General features: G+C 44.3%; 1 protein-coding gene across 1 annotated transcript in view; it reads right to left on the bottom strand.

Moving 5' to 3' along the window:
- Nucleotides 1-7,710, bottom strand: part of FRMD4B (FERM domain containing 4B) — a 322,368-nt gene extending 314,658 nt beyond the window's left edge. The window contains exon 1 of the mRNA XM_038565874.1: nt 7,585-7,710. The gene's annotated coding sequence lies outside the window, so the exon portion shown is untranslated. The remainder of the gene's footprint in view (nt 1-7,584) is intronic.
- Between the last annotated feature and the right edge of the window lie 10,379 nt (nt 7,711-18,089).

Genomic DNA, 18,089 nt, shown 5'->3' with positions numbered 1-18,089 from the left:
TTGCCACACATCTTTCAGGCCAAAGGGACGCCTCACCCCACCCATCCCCTAATGCCATCCCGCTGCAGCAGCTCTGGGCAGACCTGTACCTGTATCTCTATGCAGGTAGAGGTGCTGTGCTTTCTCTGCAAACCTCCCACATTCATTCACATCTCCTCTCCCCAACTAGATTAAGCTCCTGGGGGACAAGAGGTCACCTTACATTTCTTTGACTCCTCCCCAGCATCCAGCACATGTCCACACATTTTCTAGGTTCTCTGATCCCTTGCTAGGCACAGCGTGGTCCACAGATGAGCATCAGCAGCTTCACCTGGGAGCTCATCAGAATCTCAGGCTCCATCTCAGATCCTCTGAATCAGAATCCCAGGTGATTCAAGTGCAGGTGCTGGAGAAACACTGCTCGAGCCTATTTCCCAGACTTCACTCATTCACAGCTTCCTTTCAAAGACCTAGTCATTTTTCAGTACCATCCACACTCTCTGTTACTAATATATATATTTTAAATGATTTTACATTGACATTATGTCTTGCTTAGCTTACCCTAAGCAGTGATATCCAGTCTGTCAATAGTTTATTCAGCAAGGCAGAAAGAAATATATCCTTTAATAAGATTTGAAGGTCCAAGTGAAAAAAAATCTGTTGGTGTACATTAAAATAAGTAAATAGCCATCAAAGTAAAATGGTTCTCCACCTATCATCTAAAATTAACTTATATTGGGATGTTGGGGTGGCTCAGTCAGTTGAGCATCTGGCTCTTGATTTTGACTCAGGCCATGATTGAGGTCCTGGGATGGGGCCTTGCTTTGGGCTCCCTGAACAGTGGGGAGTCTGCTTCTGCCTCCCTCTACCTCTCCCTCTGTCTCTCCCCACTCACCCTGCTTGCACTGTCTCCCTCTCAAATAAATAAATAAATAAATAAATAAATCTTAAACAAAAATAAAATTAACTCATACACCACCAAGTGTACACCTAGCCCACTTTAGCAAACACAGCTCTAGGCTTTTTGCAGCTGAATCAGAAGACATCTTCCCAATTCCTGCTCCTGTGTTCCTGGTCTGGGCCTGTTCCCACCTACCATGGCTGCCTTATGAGGCTGATGCATTTGCCTGCAAACATAGGTGGTTGTAGGGGACGGTAGGAGGCAGAAAATCTAGATACTGGACCTGCACCACCCCTTCAAAACTTGCCAAATCACAGCCCTCTTGGGGGCTCATTTTTGCAATCACCAGGTTCTCCTCATATCTAACAATATGACAGCAGAAGCTCCAGAGTCAGAATGATTTGGGGTTGAAATTAAGTCTCCCTTGCTTGCTAATTTCATTAAGTCTGTTTTCCTCATTCATAAAATGGGAGCAATAAATGGACATAACACCCACACAAGAGGATTTTTGCAAGGATATTTTCAGGATAGCTGAAAAACGCTGAGACTGAGTTCCACCATACAGTCAGTGTTCAACAAAAAATAGAGCTATTAATATTTTTTTCTTGGCCTCCAAAATAATAATAGCTAATATTTATGGGGTATTTAATGTGAGGTAGGCACTACATGATCACTTTACACTCTCATTTTATCCTCACAATAACCCAGGGAGGTATGAACTCTTATTTACCCATTTCACAGATGAGGAAACCGAGGCACAAAGTGTGAGCTGCTTGCTCAAAGTCATACATTTCATAAGTAGTGTAACTGAACTTGCGGGCAAGTCATCTGACTTGAGAGCCAGTGTTCATAACCTCAACTCATCCTGCCTTTCTGTAAAATACTGGTCAACCCATAGACTTTGCCAGTTCAAAAAATATTATGGGATCTTGGCAAAGTAATTCCTGGCACAGGTGAACACTTGCTGAACATGAGCCGGTCTAGCTACCACTAGCTCTACTATTATTTAGTGAGCCTTCACGTCTGAACAAGATTTTATGAGGCATTGGGAGGTCCATCATATCCTTCAGTTATGGTGAGGACCTCTTTACTTTTTTCTTGAATGCTTTTTTTATTCTTAAATATAACCTACATTAAGAAAATGAACAGGGGCACCTGAGTGGCTCAGTTGGTTAAGCATCCCACTTCTAGGTTCAGCTCAGGTCGTGATCCCAGGGTCATGACATTGAGCCCCACATAGGGTTCCATGCTGAGGGTGGAATCTACTTAAGACTCTCCCTCCACCTATGCCCTTCTTCTCCTCTCAAAAAACAAAATGAACAAAATATAAATATGCAGCTCAATAATCAGCTCCAAGTAAACAGCCACATATCCATCACTCTGTTGCCCCCAGAAGCTCCTAGATACTTTCTCTCCCCCCTCCTCAAATATAACTATTGTACTGGGGTTTTTCCCCCAATACTACATACATTTGGGGCTGGGTGATTCTTTGCTGTGGGGGTTGTCCTGCACATGTGGGATGTTTAGCAGCCTCTCTGGCCTCCACAAGTTACATGCCAATAGCACCTTTCCCAAAAGGCAAGAAGAAATGGCAACAATTTCTCTAGACATGAACAAGTGTCCCCCGGAGGGCAAAATTATTCCTGGTTAAGAACCACTGCACCATCATGACCCTTTTGGTAACCACTTTCTTGCTTTCTTTTTCACTCTAACCACACAAGCATGCATCCTTAAATATTATCATTTAATCTTGCCTCATGAAAGGAATTCTTTAAACTTTAATCCATTAAAAAGGCCTCTAATCATGGCCCCCTAAAATAACCTAGGTGGGGTGACCATATAATTTATCATCCAAACCGAAGTCACAGACATTAACCAGGGTTGACCCAGGCAAGCCAGCATGATCACACTACTTCTAGGGAACTTCTGCTGTGAAGCAACATTATTCTCACAGCCGCACACAATTAGGGCCCCCTTACCCACTGGATAATTGTATGTGAAGTGGCAAAGGATAATTAAATGCAGCACATCCCCAAGGGCAAAGTAACATAGACCCAGATAAATATCTCAAAGCTGAAGAGCTGTGGAGCAGAAAACTCTTTGGCCTTGGCCCTTATGGGGGTGTATTCTTCATATAATTTGATGAAAGACACCACTTAAATAACTACTTTCACCACATTAGCGCAACAAAGTGATTAAATTAAATGCCTTCCAAGATTCACACATAAGTGCAAAAAGGATCCAGATCACCCCTTGTAAGAGGTTTAGGGTCTGTAGTGGATTTTTAATCCATATATCTGCCTTTTTTCCCTCGGTGTCATTGGAAAGTAGAGCAACCACTAACAACTTGACCTGTTCTGCATAGTGATCTCGTAAGTCCTGACACTGACCATGTTAAAAGTGACCACTAAGGCTTCCTTACGCACACGAGAAATCGTATTGATGACCTATTTGCCTGAATATAATTCAGCTCATCTTCCATTCTTTGGAGCATCAAAGAGAACAGAAATCGGCTTTCAATGACTTAAGACACTCGTACATTTCAGCAAATGTTTGACTTCCTCAGCTTCCGTTTCCCCTTTTTCCAGCAAATGTATTCATCTGGAGGTCCAGCTCACAGTTCGTGTGGTCTAGTTGAGAGTCTATCACAAGGCAAAGCCCTTAACCTCCACAGAAGTCATTTGGCACCAGGGCTTTCCTACAAACCATGCCTACTAGGCCAACTGGAACTGGTTTGGAGGCTTTTTGTTCAACAACTGGGCAAAAGAGATTTATTTATTTTTGTTGGATTTGAACCTGAAATTGTGTAAAGCAGCAACTGCTACAGTCAGCTAATCAGCCAACAAGGTGCCTCATACACAGAGGAAAGAAGAGAAAGAGGTGAAGATGAAAAGAAAGAAGTCAGATTCTGAAGTCATTGTTCAGCCCTGAGCAAGATGCTCTTGAGGCCAGTTCTAGGTATGTATCTTGCAATAACTTGAAGTTGTATGTATTAATATATATATATATATAATACATATGCCTATCTCCTAGTTTCATTTAAATTGGGTGTTTGTCACTTACTAGGAAAATATGCCCTGTGGCAGTAGCTTTCCAATTTTTTACAGAGCAACTCACAGTAAGAATTACATTTTATACTGCAACCCAGAATGTGCATGCAGCCCGAGTGAGAGAACGGACTCAAAGTTTCATAAAGCAACAGAACTCACAAACATAGGATAAGGCTGATATTTTCTGTCCTGTTATACTTTAAAAAAAAATACTGGTTGCAGCCCACTAAATTGATTTCATGACCTTAGCTTTAAAAAAAAAAAACACTGCCTTGTGAGATTAGGCTAAAAATTGATTTCACCAGAAAAAGTGAGATAAGAAACATCATGATAATTTCAATCAGATTATTGAAGAAAATAGGACGTTTGGGTTTAGCAATAATAAACTCAAGGGTTTAGCAACAGAAAATTGTTACCATTTCTCTTTAATCTACCCAGGACATGTTTACCAGAAAAGGAAAAAAAAAATCTTAATGACCTAGAAGTAAATGAATTACAAACAAAAAACAAAAACACCAAACATTTTCTAAAAACACATTAAAAACCATGTCTAAAAAGAGATAGGTGAGAACTACATTAAGGAAAAACACTTAAGTCCTGCTGCTGAGCTGAGTTACATGATTTATTTATCTATAGGCTGAAGACAGTAATTTCAGTGAACCTCAGCAGTTACTGAGTATGTAAAAATAGTGTCTCCATGATAAGATCAGATCTCTGGGGCATATGCAGAGGGAAGTAGGGAGATAGGAAGAGAGAAAGGAAGGGAGGGAGGGGGAGAAAGAGAGAGAGGTCACTTACAGTATAAACCTCAAGCCTTCACTTATGTGTGTATTGTGTGTAAAATAACTATGAAGAGTTCCTGAAATTTTAGGCAATTACTGCAGGCTGGATAAGACAGGGTATTTTTAACCGCTTTCCATGTATACCTTATTTGTATTGTCAGTTAGCCAAAACGTCCTTTTTGTCTGCTCAGAAGCACTGCAGAGTCTTGATTAAATCTGTGGAATCAAATGGAGAAGTCAGATTCTCATGCTTGCTAGAAACAGAGGCCAGTGTCTGTAAACAACCCTGAGAAAACTTAGCTGCTTTTACACTCTTGAATGGCTGTAGCTTTAACTCCTCCCCAAGTTATTCTCGATTATTAGGGTCAAATGCAGCTGCCTGACCTGTTTGAGAAGCCATGAACATGCCACCAAGATGATAATCTGTTCATTTCAAAGCAGAGTGAAGTTTAAGACAATTGCTCTCACCCCCCAGAGAAGGGACTTCTGAGAATTTTCCCAGGGATAATGAATATCAAACCTCACTATAATGGTATTTTAGGTAGATTTCTTCATCTTCCATCATTATATTTTTCAAATACATTCCACCCGCATTACCGAATCAAAACAAACAAAATGTTTGATTAATATTTGCGGATGTCATGAAGAAGCGAGTAACCTCTCCTGTGTAAGAAGTCCTTGGAATTGCCTGAATTCTTCTGGCTCTCTTTTAGGAAATGTAGGCAGCCCGGGTGGCTCAGTGGTTTAGCACCGCCTTCATCCTAGGGCCTGATCCTGGGGACCTGGGATCGAGTCTTTTAGGAAATGTAAGCAGTGTTCAAAGGTATGTACTTGTGCTTTACTATTTATTACAAAATTCCTGGATATACAAAAAAAAAAAAAAAAAGAATCATAGGCTTATCAATATAACCATCACCTAGTTTGTGACATTTAATTCGGAGACCAAAATAGGGACGCCTGAGTAACTCAGTGGTTAAGCATCTGCCTTTGGCCCAGGGAGTGATCCTGGAGTCCTGGGATCGAGTCCCACATTGTGACATTTAATTCGGAGACCAAAATAGGGACGCCTGAGTAGCTCAGGGGTTAAGTGTCTGCCTTTGGCTCAGGGCGTGATCCTGGAGTCCTGGGATTGAGTCCCACGTCTGGCTTCCTACATGGTGCCTGCTTCTCCCTCTCTATGTCTCTGCCTCTCTCTCTCTCTCATTCTGTGTGTGTGTGTGTCTCATGAGTAAATAAATAAAATCTTAAGAAAAAAAAGAAAAGGAGAGAGACCAAAATATATACTGTTTGCTTCGGGTCAGTCACCGTCATGTTATATAATGGAATGAAAAATACATGTGAGGTGCTTCTTGTCACTACTACTATTTCCCTCATCATCATTGATGCCATTACAGCACATCCCCGTTAGAGGCACTGTCGCGGTTAACAGACTGGCATCTGGAATCGGACCTCAGGTCAACTCCAAATTACCAACGTGACTCATGGCAAGTCACTTATTCTCCCTCGGGGCTCCACTTACCACTCCACGGACCATTCATGATGCCCCCAAAGCGCCTACGGGGACGCCTGAGACACCATACGCTCCCCACCACCATGCTCAGCAGCATGTGTATGGCAGATGAAAGTGCAGCCCGAGGAGGTTAAGTAAGGCGAAGCTGTTTTCCTTCTCCAGATATTTGATTTGGAAGTTCCACAGATGCATTCTCTTTAGTACAGGAAGCAGCATGTCCGGGATTGCGCGAAAATCCCGTACACATCCTCCAACTGGGTTTGGTGAATTTCTGGGGCAAACCCTAGCTAGGCGTGCACGCCCACCCCGCTTCCCCGAGAGCCTGCCGCTGCCAGCCCTCGCCGTCCTTCCGAAGGGGCCACCTTGCACACGCCGCCGTCTGGGTACCAGCAAGCGCACCAAGTTGGTTCGCAAAGTTCAGAGGAGTTGGCTCGGGTATGTTTACAAGTCCTAGCAGATCGCAGGAATGTTCAGGGATAATTATGATCCCACCCAGGAGCGCCCAGCCCAACCCTCTCACATCTGGAAGGAAGCGGCCACACAAAGGAGAGCAAGGAGACCTCCTCCTGCGGCTGCTTTCCCGGCTCGGGAAGACTTCCCCGACCAGCTCCCACCCCCTTTGTCAACAGCACCAGCCGCTGCTCTGCAGCACCGTTCAGAGCACAAGGTGTTCGGGGCACAGGAAGAGTTTATCTTCCAGTCCACCCCGAATGGCATCTCTCAAAATAGCATCTTTGTCCCCTCCCCCCTGACCCAGACACGCGCGCACACACTCGCGCGCGCGCGTGCACTCACACAGGCACACACGCGAAGGTGAAAGGTGAAACGGTCCAGAAAAATGGACAGCGATCCACACACGCACGCTGCCTTTCCAGCCCAAGGAGCGGTCCGAGTCGGACACACCTCGTTGAAAAAGGGCAGGCACACCGAAGCCCGGGCCCGCGCCGCGGACCCCGGGGATTCCCCTCCAAGTCCCGGCCCCGCCTTTGCAAAGTATCTGGGATTCATCAGCGTTTCTCCCACCTCCCACGGACGCGCAACCGCCGGAGCACATGGTCCCCGGCGGCGCGTTTGCAAACCCCACCAGCGCCAACGCCTCAAACCCGCTAAACTTCCTGTCTCCGCACCAGCCCAGCGCCCCCAGCGCCGCGCCAAGTGCCCCCGAGGCGCGCGCGGAGACAGCTGCGGCCCCGGGGCCGTGGGCGGGGTTTCCTGCCCCCCCCCCCCCGCCCAGCCCCGAGCGCCCGAGCCCGCGCCTCCGCTGGGGGTCTCCGGCCGTGCGCTCTGCGCCCCGGGCGCACGCGGAGCTGCCGCGCCCCCGCCGCGCGCTGCCCGCCCTCCCCCCGGCCGGCGCCCGCCTACCTGCCGCGCCGCCGCCTCCCTCGGGCGCTCGGGGGCTGCCGACCGCTACTTTATTGTCTCGGCGGCTCACCGCGCGGGACGCGGGGGCCCGGCTCTGCGCCAGCCCTGCCAGCAACTCCGCGGGGCGCCGCGCCCTCCTCTGCCTCCGGCTCCCGGCCCGAGCTCCTGCCCCGCACGGGAGGCGCGCAGCCCGACCCCCGGGCTCGCTGGGCGGCCGGCGCCAGCCGCATCCCCGGCCCGGGGCCGCGCGTCCCCGCTTCGGTCCACACTGAGCGCTGCGCCCGGCCGCCCGCCTGCCTCGCTGTCAGCCCGGGCGCCCGGCTCGGCTCTCCGCAGCCGCCCCCGCCCGCCGCCGCCGCCTCTCCGGGGGCCGGGGCGGCCGCTGCCAATGAGACTCGGCTGATGCGCTGTTCCGGCCCAGTCATTGTATCGGGCGGGGAGGAAGGGGAGGGGAGCGGGAGGAGGGAGGGGGCGCCCTCGGCCCCCGCCGCGCGGCTGCCGGCTGGGCTCGCCTACCCCGACCGAGAAAAGGCGCTGGTGCCAAGGGGCGTGGAGCGGCTGGCGCGGCCGGGAGTGGGGGGGGGGGGCAGGGGGCACGAGCCCGCGCCCCTCCATCCCTCGCCCCGAGCCCTCCCCTGCCTGCAGGCGCGCGGACGGCTCGGTTGGCCTCCCAGGCTTCAGCATCCCAAGCCCGACTGCCCTTAGAATAAAGGGGCGGAGGCGCGGCGGGGATCCGGCCCCGAACCGGAGCGGGTCCGGCCACCGACTTGATCGGAGATGCCCGCGAACCTGGTGGCTCCTCTTGAAAGAAAAGACAGAGAGAGAAAGGGGGGGGGGTGGCGGTGGGAAGAAGGGAAGGAGGGAGAGAGAGTGGTAGGTAAGAGAGAAGGAAGGAGAGAGAGGAAAGAAGAGTGAAAAGAGAGGGAGGAAGAGCCTACCCCATGCCTGGCTCTTTCCCTCCAGGACAGTCCTGTGACTCAGTTGCGTCTCCTTACGCTCTCTTTACTGGTGAGGAAACTCCAGAGGTTGACGCAAAGAGCTGGTAAGTGACAAGACAGAGACTGCAGCTTGATCTGATGCAGCAAATGCGTGAAGAGTGGAGGAAGACGGGAGGACCATGAGGGGAGGACCCGCTCTTGGGACTCTGACCTCATCTCCAAATGAGTGGACCAGTAGAACACCAGAGGTGCCTGGCGGGACCCAGAGGGAGTATTTCCAAAACAGCTTTGAACGTGGGTCCCATTGACGGACCCACTTCTCTATATACTGTGACTTAATTCATTTTTTAAAGATTTTTATTTATTTATTCATGAGAGACACATAGAGGGAGGCAGAGACAGGCAGAGGGAGAAGCAGGCTCCGAGTAGGGAGCCCCATGCAGGACTCGATCCCGGGACCCTGGGATCTGCAAGCAGACAGACACTCAACTACTGAGCCACCCAGGTGCCCAAATTAAATTATCTTTATTTTTTAATTTTTATTTTTTTTCATTGTTAATAAAAACATTTATTTTGTATTTTATACAGAACAACCTGAAGCCTGGATCGTGACTTGACAGTGACCCAGGGGTTTACAGACAATGTGTCCATCTCAGCGCGGCTCTGGGGATTAGGGAATCCACACAGACACAGGCAGGGGTTTGCAAGGGTGGAAGGGGGCACAGTAGGAGTGTAAATTAAATTATTTTTAAGACTAAATCAATTTTTTTAAAAAAATAATTGTTCTGAGACTCCGCAATTATAGATACCTCTGCGTTTTGTGGGAAGTTTAGTTGATTAGTCAATGTCCATGTTTGAAAGAGATCACAGTGTCAGTAACCCTGGTTTGGGCACTTCTCCTCCTCTTTCCTTCTTTCTCTTCTTCTTTTGACGGATCGCCAGCCTGCAGAGAAGGATGAAGTGGGGGAGGAAGGCCTGGCTTGATTTCCCAGGTCTGGCACAGCTGCTATGGACATGAAGTGGAAAACAAGATCTGAAGCACTAAAGCCTTGAGATGGCTTTTAGATGGAGTGATGTATCATATTACCTCTGTGTGGTGTGAAGTTTAATTAAATTTTCTTCTGGTGTCGAATGGACTACTTGCTTCTAATTAAATAGAATATATTGAATGAATAGCTGACATTTGTTGAGCAGCTATTGCGTGCCCCCCAGACCTGAGCAAAGGGAGCACTTCACTTGGAATTATGTCATTTAGTTCTGGGAGAAAAGGGATACCTAGAAGCCCCATAAGTACCTGGTCACACAGCAGTGGCTCATTCAAGGTCAGTTAACGGACTTCTGTTTTGCAGAGGGGAAAAACCTAAGGGTCAGAGAGGTTAATTGACCCATCCAAGAATAGGAAACTGGAACACAGTTGTACCTGTCTTTGAATTCAGATCTGAAGACCCCCTAACCACTGCACATTACTGTCTGTTCACTGTGAGCTGCAGCATAAGGGCCCCCAGTAAGGCGGCAGTGCAAAGAGTAATGGCTTACTCTCCCCCTCATAAGTGCACGTAATTTCTCGGGGAAGAGAAAGTCAATACATACGGCATGGGCTCCAGAGAATATTCCAGGGAGTGTACAGCAAAGTGGAGCAACGCAGGGGAAATGAATAGCACCAGGCTGGCCCTCCAAAAAGTGCTTGCTGTATGTTTTGGGGCGGGGGCACCAGATGCAGACTTTACATGAAAAATGCAATGTAGGTGATGTCAGTAAGGTTGATGTGGTCAGCCAGAGTATTCTAGAGAGTTTTCTGGAAGATGCAGGATATTTACTGGATTTTCTGGAAGCAAAGAGGCCCTGGCTTGCCAATGGGAACTCCAAGGCTGTTATATCTGGGTTTGAAGCTCAACTTTTCCAATTACTCAACCTAAAATAGGGATAATGATAATGCCAACCTTATAGGATTGTTGTAAGGATTGAATTAGCACATAAAAAGTATTTGGAATCATGTCTGGCCCGTGATGAATGCTTAATAAATATTAGTGGTTATTATTAAAGGAGAGGGGACAGCTCTCTTTCCAACTTCAACCTTCTGGTAAATATTTATAAAATACCCAAAATAGTAAAATAAAAAACAAAATGCAGCAGAACAAAGAAACAAAACTTGTTTTCTTTATTCTTACTGTAGTATAGAATTACCAATTCTGGCTGCATATTAGAAGGGAGGGTTTATCTTTGTTTTTAATAGTTGAGGCATTTATATCAGAATCTCTGGGGTTAGGGTTGATAAAACCTCACATTCCTGGACTCCAGCTCCAGAAGGTTCAGGGACCGGAAATCTGCATATTTAACAAGCTTTTCGGGGGGCTACTTGAGAAATACTGCGTTGCTCTCCCCTCCACACCCCTCGATGCCCACCCCATCTTATTGACCTAGGGATTCTTTTTTCCCACCCTACATTATTAAACTCTTGAGTTAAATACTGTGTGTGTATTCCTATTTAATTCAATGTACATTTAGTAAGCACCAATTTTGTACAAATGACTACAAATCGGTACAAAGATGAGTAACATCATTCATGGTAGCAACAAGTTTATGATCTAGAAGAAAAAAATGGGTACATGAAAAGATATAATAGTAAGATTGAGGTGTTTTGAGAGCTTACAATGTATGGGGCCCTGTGACAAGCACTTAACCTGTAGACAAGATGGACAGCAATATATGAGAGACGTTGAAAAGATGCATCTGGAAGAAGGAATCCAGAAAGGACTTCATGATGAATTCTGCATGTCCAAGCAGCTTCCCTGAAAGAAATTGCTCCAGTTACAGAAGAGTATGGTCAAAAGCCTGAACAGAATATAGGCCAAGCAGTGAAGGCCCAGAGATTTGTAAGTTTGAGAAACCAAGCAGAGAACTCAGAAGTAACGAAGTCAGGGACCAGATCAATAACATTAGCTAGTAAACTAGAACAGAGGTGAAGCAATCAGGAATAGTGAAGACTGTGGCAAAACGGAGAACATATTGTCCCCTTCTAAAGGAGACAGCCACTGTCATTCTCAGCACACTGTGCCATATGGGAGTGTTGGTCTGATCGACCTGATGTTTTGATTTTTCAAGAAAAGTTGGAAACCTGGGTTTTGGTATGAAATCTCTCAGTGTTTTAAAAAATCTTGGCAAGCAACTAAAATTTTTTTAAATATTCTATACTCGAAAAATGTTTTGCAGGTCAAATCCACCCATGGACTGCCCATTTATAATCGCTACTATGGCCGGAGGAACATACTCAGATTAAAAAATAACTAACAATTCCTGTACTTTGGGGATGACTACTAAATGCCTAATGATAGCCTGGGCACTGGGCAGAAATTGTGCAACACATTAGATAAAAGAGATGGATCTCACCGTTCAGAAACACAGAGTAATTGGTGAGATGAGATAAATACATATGAACAACAACAACAAACAAAAGCAATAAGCAGCAAGGGGAAACAATTCTGTCCTGAAATATAGAGTTTCCGGGTGACAAATGAGGGCCTCACCAATCATTCTGTACATAATGGAATGTTGGAGGTTGAGATCTTTGATTCCAGATGTGCGGGAAAGTCCTCGGACCACCACTTACAAGCTCATTATCTCAGTTCTGTACAGTATAAAGGAATATGTTTTGGTATATGCATCATGAGATTCAGCTCCTGAATTAATAAGAACATGCTTCATAAATATTTTATTTCCAAATTAAAAAAAGATTTATGTATTGGCTTCTGTACGTATTTATATTTATGTACTTATTTATTTGTACAGATATATACTCATTAGGCAAGTTTTTGACAATACAAAAAGTAAGTAAAATAGAAATTGAAAATCACCAATAAGTTCACCACCCTGAATGAGTACCTTTAACATATATGTGTCTAGATTTTTAAAAATATACGTGCAAACACACATTCAGATCATCTGCTATATTGATGTAGCATAATGCATATGCCCAATTCCCTACTGATGTACTGGTGTACAATTGGGTCTCTTTGATTTTTTGTTTTCTGTACTATTTTAAATAGAGATCTAAAGAGAAGTCACAGCAACCCTGCAGCATCCTGGTCCTCTTAGCTGCAAAGAGTTTGTGCTTTCTAAAGATTTCTTGATGAAATCAGATTTGGAGTAAGAACATGAATACTGCTTGCATGTTTTGTAGCTAAAGGCTTGTGAGTGAGCAAATATCTGTGAGTTTTGTAATAAGAACACGTGAGAGGATCCCTGGGTGGCTCAGCAGTTTAGCGCCTGCCTTTGGCCCAGGGCATGATCCTGGAGTCCTGGGATCGAGTCCCGCATCAGGCTTCCCTACGTGGAGCCTGCTTCTCCCTCTGCTTCTGTCTCTGCCTCTCTCTCTCTCTGTGTCTCTCATGAATAAAAAAATAAAATCTTAAGAAAAATAGAACACATGTACATGTTTGTTAAGCACATTCTATAAGAGGTCTCATTTCGTCAGTCACTTTTTGAAGGAAAGCACTCTTGTTCTCTCCATTCTACGTGTGAGAAAACCAAGGCCCAGAGAGGGGAAATGACTTGCTTCAGGTTACACAACAGATAAGTCAGGAGCTAAGATTGGATCCCAGAACTTTCTGACGCTGGAAATGGAGGTCTCATGTATCACGAAAGGAGGCCCAGCCTTTTTTGGTACTTTTGTTACTAATGTAATGGTTTAGGTAGATCACACTGATTTCTGGGTTCTTTTCTTTTTTTTCTTTTTCCTATTTAGATTTAATTTATTTGAGGGAGAGAGAAAAGGGGCGCAAATGGAGAAAGGGGCAGAGAGAGAGGGAGAAGGAGAAGCTGACTCCCTGCTGAATGTGGAGCCCAATGAGGGGCTCTGATCTCAGGACCCTGAGATCATGACCTGAGCTGAAGGCAGATACTTATTAACCCACTGAGCGACCCAGGCACCCCTCTGGGATGCTTAATAGGGACTTAAAAATTAAATCACAGTAATATTAGATACATTAACCATAGATGTAGCTACTTAGCTGTCCAATGTCAGTCATTGTGTTTTCTTTCTAAAGCACATTTTAGATGACCAAGAAGTGTTCATGAGAATAACAGCCATGTATAGACACACTCCAAGTTTCTTTGCCCATACCTAAAGGGTACTACTGCATCCTGTACTTCTGTGTAAGCCCTAGACACACACCTCTGACTCTGAAACTTCTTACTACACAAAGAACAGCGAGTGACCTGTGACTTCATGCTTCCATGGGGAGTGTTGATTATAACCGAAGCCTTTTCATTTCACCGCATGGCCTTTGCATACACATTGAGATAAATTAAAATCTCTTCTTTCATTAGCAGAAGTATTAAGCCATTACCTTCAATCTTTGCCTACGTCACATGACGTAAATAAACATAAATAAGTGTTTTATTGTCAGCGTACTAGTTTTGATGTTCCGAAATTAGAAAAATTTTAAAAAGCCCTTAAATAACTACATTCTTAATAGGAAATAGCCGTTGGGGTTTAAAGGTGAAATATTGGCAATTTCATAGGGTTCAACCTAAAATGAAGTGGTTGCTAATGATTAACTGTGAACATGAACTTGTGTCACTAGGCTAACTGCTTGCTTCCAGATGACGGAAGTAATGCGATCGAAGAGGAACCTCATAATAATGTATGCATAACTGTCTTTTGAGGGTACATCACTAAGCCTTTTTATATGTGAAAATGCTTTTTAATAATGTTCTTTTGGCATTTCACAGACTGAAACACCTTGGAAAGTGGCCAGCATTGCGGTCCAGCTCCTTAGTGAATAGTGTGAGTCCAGTGGAATCTTAAATCTGAGTGTTCAGAGAGTATCGTCTTTCCTTCCAAAGGGCAAGGACACTCCATGGGAAATAAAACACATGTTTTGTAGCTATTTTGTAGCCATGTTACCTAATCACAAAGATCCCAGTCTTGTTAGAATAGATAATGTGGTAGTGACTTTGGGAAGGACGCTTTTTCACTGGAGAGTTTACAAACTGGCATGTGTTTTGGCCTGTGTGGTGTTTCTCAGTTGCTGGTGGTTAAAACTTGGATATGTTAGCACAAACATCTGGATGCGTGTGTGGGTGTACCTGAGTGTATTTGGAGGAAGATTCAAAATCCAGTCTCTATAATATGATATTATTCCGTCATTTCTAAAAGGCTATTTTTAAATGTTATTCTAGATGTACTGATTTTCCAAAGACTGGCTACTCTAATAATTATACTTCCTTTTCATGCTTCTAGGATTATTTAATTAAAAATTCATGATTTTATTATTTCTTTTAAAAATGTATAAAACAAAGAAACAGAAGTTCCATTAGCTCAACGTAGAGCTCTCCATTCCCGAAATAAATAGAAGCTCTTCCAGTTTCATTTTTCCATGTGTCTATAACATTTGGATACCTTGTTAACTCGCTATCACTCCCCCCTCTTGTTTTTTTTTCTTAGCATTAAGAAATCATAAAACTTGAAGGAATTTGGAGAATTTCTGGTTCAGGAGTTACAAACTGAAATGCCTAGAGGGGGCCAGGCAAGATAATAAAGGGGTATAACAGCTCAAGTGTACAAGAGGGAGTAGTGGAGACTGTGGCAAATTAGAAAGTATACACCCTGTCTCTAGTAACCTCCACTATTTGGTAACAATGTTGCAGGAATAGTGTTGCCATATTTGCTAAGAGAATCCAGAATCCTCGATTTTTATTAAAACCTCTTGATTATTAAATATTGACAACGGATTTGGAACCATCTTAACCACTTAGCCAAACAAAGCATATCTGCAAGCCTGATATGACTCAAGGGCCCCCACTTTGAGACCCCTGATCCATTTCAGCCTTTTCACTTTGCAGATCAGGAAAGTGAGGCTCAGACAGTCAAGGTGACTTGCCCAAGAACACATGACTATTTAACAATGGAAGAGGAAGTGGGATCTTGGCAGCTTGGCTTCTAGCCTAGGGCTTTTCCAATACAAACATCTGCTTCTATTTTCTTGCTAACATTTAAATGATGTTCCTAATTACATGATTTCAAATGCTGTACATTATTAACAAAAATGATGATGATATTCACTGTCTTTGGAGCACATAATTTGTGCTCCAACAGTGGCTTTTTTTTGTCATATGATCACATAATCTAAATTGGTTCTAACATTTATAAGATCAGTATAACTCTATTTCCATTCATGTACTAAGGGAAAGTTTCTGCATTCCTACTTCTCTATATTTCTCTCCCTGCATCTCTTTACTAACTGGCCAAATACAGAAAAAAGTAAAAAAATTTTAAGAGGAACCACATTGACTTGCCTACCATGAATAAGAACTAGGTGGGCAGGAAAAGCAAAATACACTTGTGAATCAGTGACTATAAAAACTAAACCATGCATACAAAGCATCTCGGGGCAGTTTGCTTGTTTTGCCAAAGAAAACAAAATGCACAGTAAACCTATGAGAACCTGGGTATACTTTGGAGAATGAGTAGAGATAATTTTTCTAAGCATCTCAGTAACTGAAAGCCTCCACTGTATATCTGATTTTTCCCCCTTTTTCAGAAATGTTTTCAAAATACAGACCAGTGCAGAATGTAATATAACATACATCCCTGCAGCTGCCAGTCAGGATTGAAAATTTTAGCAGGTTTGCTTATTGTCCTTTGTTTTTAATCAGAAGAAATTTAATACTTTACAGAAAAGTGAAGTTACTTTTGCTTCCTATTCCTTGGGTTGCTTTTTCAGTAAACTCTGTACCCAACATGGGGTTCAAATTCACAACCCCGATTTCAGGAGTCACATGATTCACTGAACTGAGCCAGCTGGGTACCCTAAACTCAACTCCAGGCTTTTTCTTACCTCCAACTCCAAGAGCAACTATTATCATGAATTTTGCATGAAGTCTTCCAAATTTCCATATAGGTATGTGTGCATGTTACATATTATTGTTTTACCTGTGTTCTAAAACTTGCATGTAGGCTGTCTTACCACATGAGTGTTTTATTAAGTATCCAGTCTTTTTTAAAAAGTCTATCCAAATTGATTTATAGATCCAGTTTTACTTGTTCATTTCATACTGTCTAGACCATTTCCATATTTGAATCGTTTTTAAACATTTATTTTTTAATTTTTAAAATATTTTATTTATTTATTCATGGGACATACAGAGAGAGAGAGGCAGAGACACAGGTAGAGGGAGAAGCAGGCCCCATGCAGGGAGCCCGATGTGGGACTCGATCCCAGGACTCCAGGATCATGCCCTGAGCCAAAGGCAGATGCTCAACTACCGAGCCACCCAGGTGTCCCTTATTTTAAAACATTTAAAGGAGGAACCAATTTTCCTGAAAAAAAAAAAATGACAGCTGGTATTGAACCAGTGGTTCACTATACTCTCCATAGGGTGAGGAGAGTGAAAAAAACATTCTATACTATTTTCTAGACTCAGAACTTCTGATTCTTCGACTACGTTAGAGAGTGCATTGGCCCTTTTGCACGGAAAATTTGTTATGGATAGTATTCTTATAAGGAAAGCATCCATAATTCTTGTGAGATTCTCAAAGACATCTGTGATCCCAAAAGGATGAACTGTCAAATGTTTCCTAATGGGGCACCTTGGTGGCTCAGTTGGTTAAGTATCTGCCTTGTGCTGGGGTCATGATCCCAGGGTCCTGGGATGGAGCCCCACGTCGGGCTCTCTGCTCACCAGGGAGTCTGCTTCTCCCTCTCCCTCTGCCTGCTGCTTTGCCTACTGGTGCGCTTGCTCTCGTTCTCTCTCTCTCTCTCTCTCTCTCTATATATATATATATATATATATCTGTCAAATAAATCAATAAAATCTTTTTTTAAAAAAAGACTCCTACTTACTATGGGAAGTAATCATTGGTTTATGCAATTCTTCTGCCTCTCACCACCACTTTTTGAAGGAATTGCTGTCTTTCATCGTGGCTTAAATTATTCAACAGTTAAGCATTGAGAATGCATTGAATGCCAGCAGCGCAGACAAGTTGCTGGTAGCAGGGACAAGAACAAGTCAGGAAAAGCCCAGATCTCACTGACCTGAACGTTTACTGAAGAAAGGCAATGCCCAAAGCCCAGAGCAATGCTGCTCAAAGGCAGCATTGTTGATGTCCTGGTTAGAGAATTCTGTGCTGTGGGAGCTTTCCTGTACATTATAGGATGTTTAGGAGCATCCTTGGCTTCTACCCACTAGAAGCTCATTGACTCTTCCCCATAGGCTGTGATAACTTAAGTGTCTCCAGACATTGCTAAATGTCCCATGGAGGGCAAAAATCTACCCTTGGTTTATTTATTTTTTTAATATTTATTCGAGAGAGAGAGAGAGAGAGAGAGAGAGAGAGGCAGAGACACAGGCAGAGGGAGAAGCAGGCCCCATGCAGGGAGCCTGATGTGGGACTTGATCTGGAAACTCCAGGTTCATGCCCTGAGCCAAAGGCAGACGCTCAACCACTGAGCCACCCAGGTGTCCCTACCCTTGGTTTAATGTGATGAGCAGCACTAAAGGGAAGCCTGGATTTCAGTTCATAAGACACTTCCTTTAATGAGCAATTTATGCAAAATAAAGGCATTG

This window comes from Canis lupus, chromosome 20 (assembly GCF_011100685.1).
Source record: "Canis lupus familiaris isolate Mischka breed German Shepherd chromosome 20, alternate assembly UU_Cfam_GSD_1.0, whole genome shotgun sequence".
In the NCBI taxonomy this organism is placed as follows: Eukaryota; Metazoa; Chordata; class Mammalia; order Carnivora; family Canidae; genus Canis; species Canis lupus.
The sequence above is the reverse complement of the archived record's forward strand: the minus strand, read 5'-3'. Positions and strand labels throughout refer to the sequence as shown.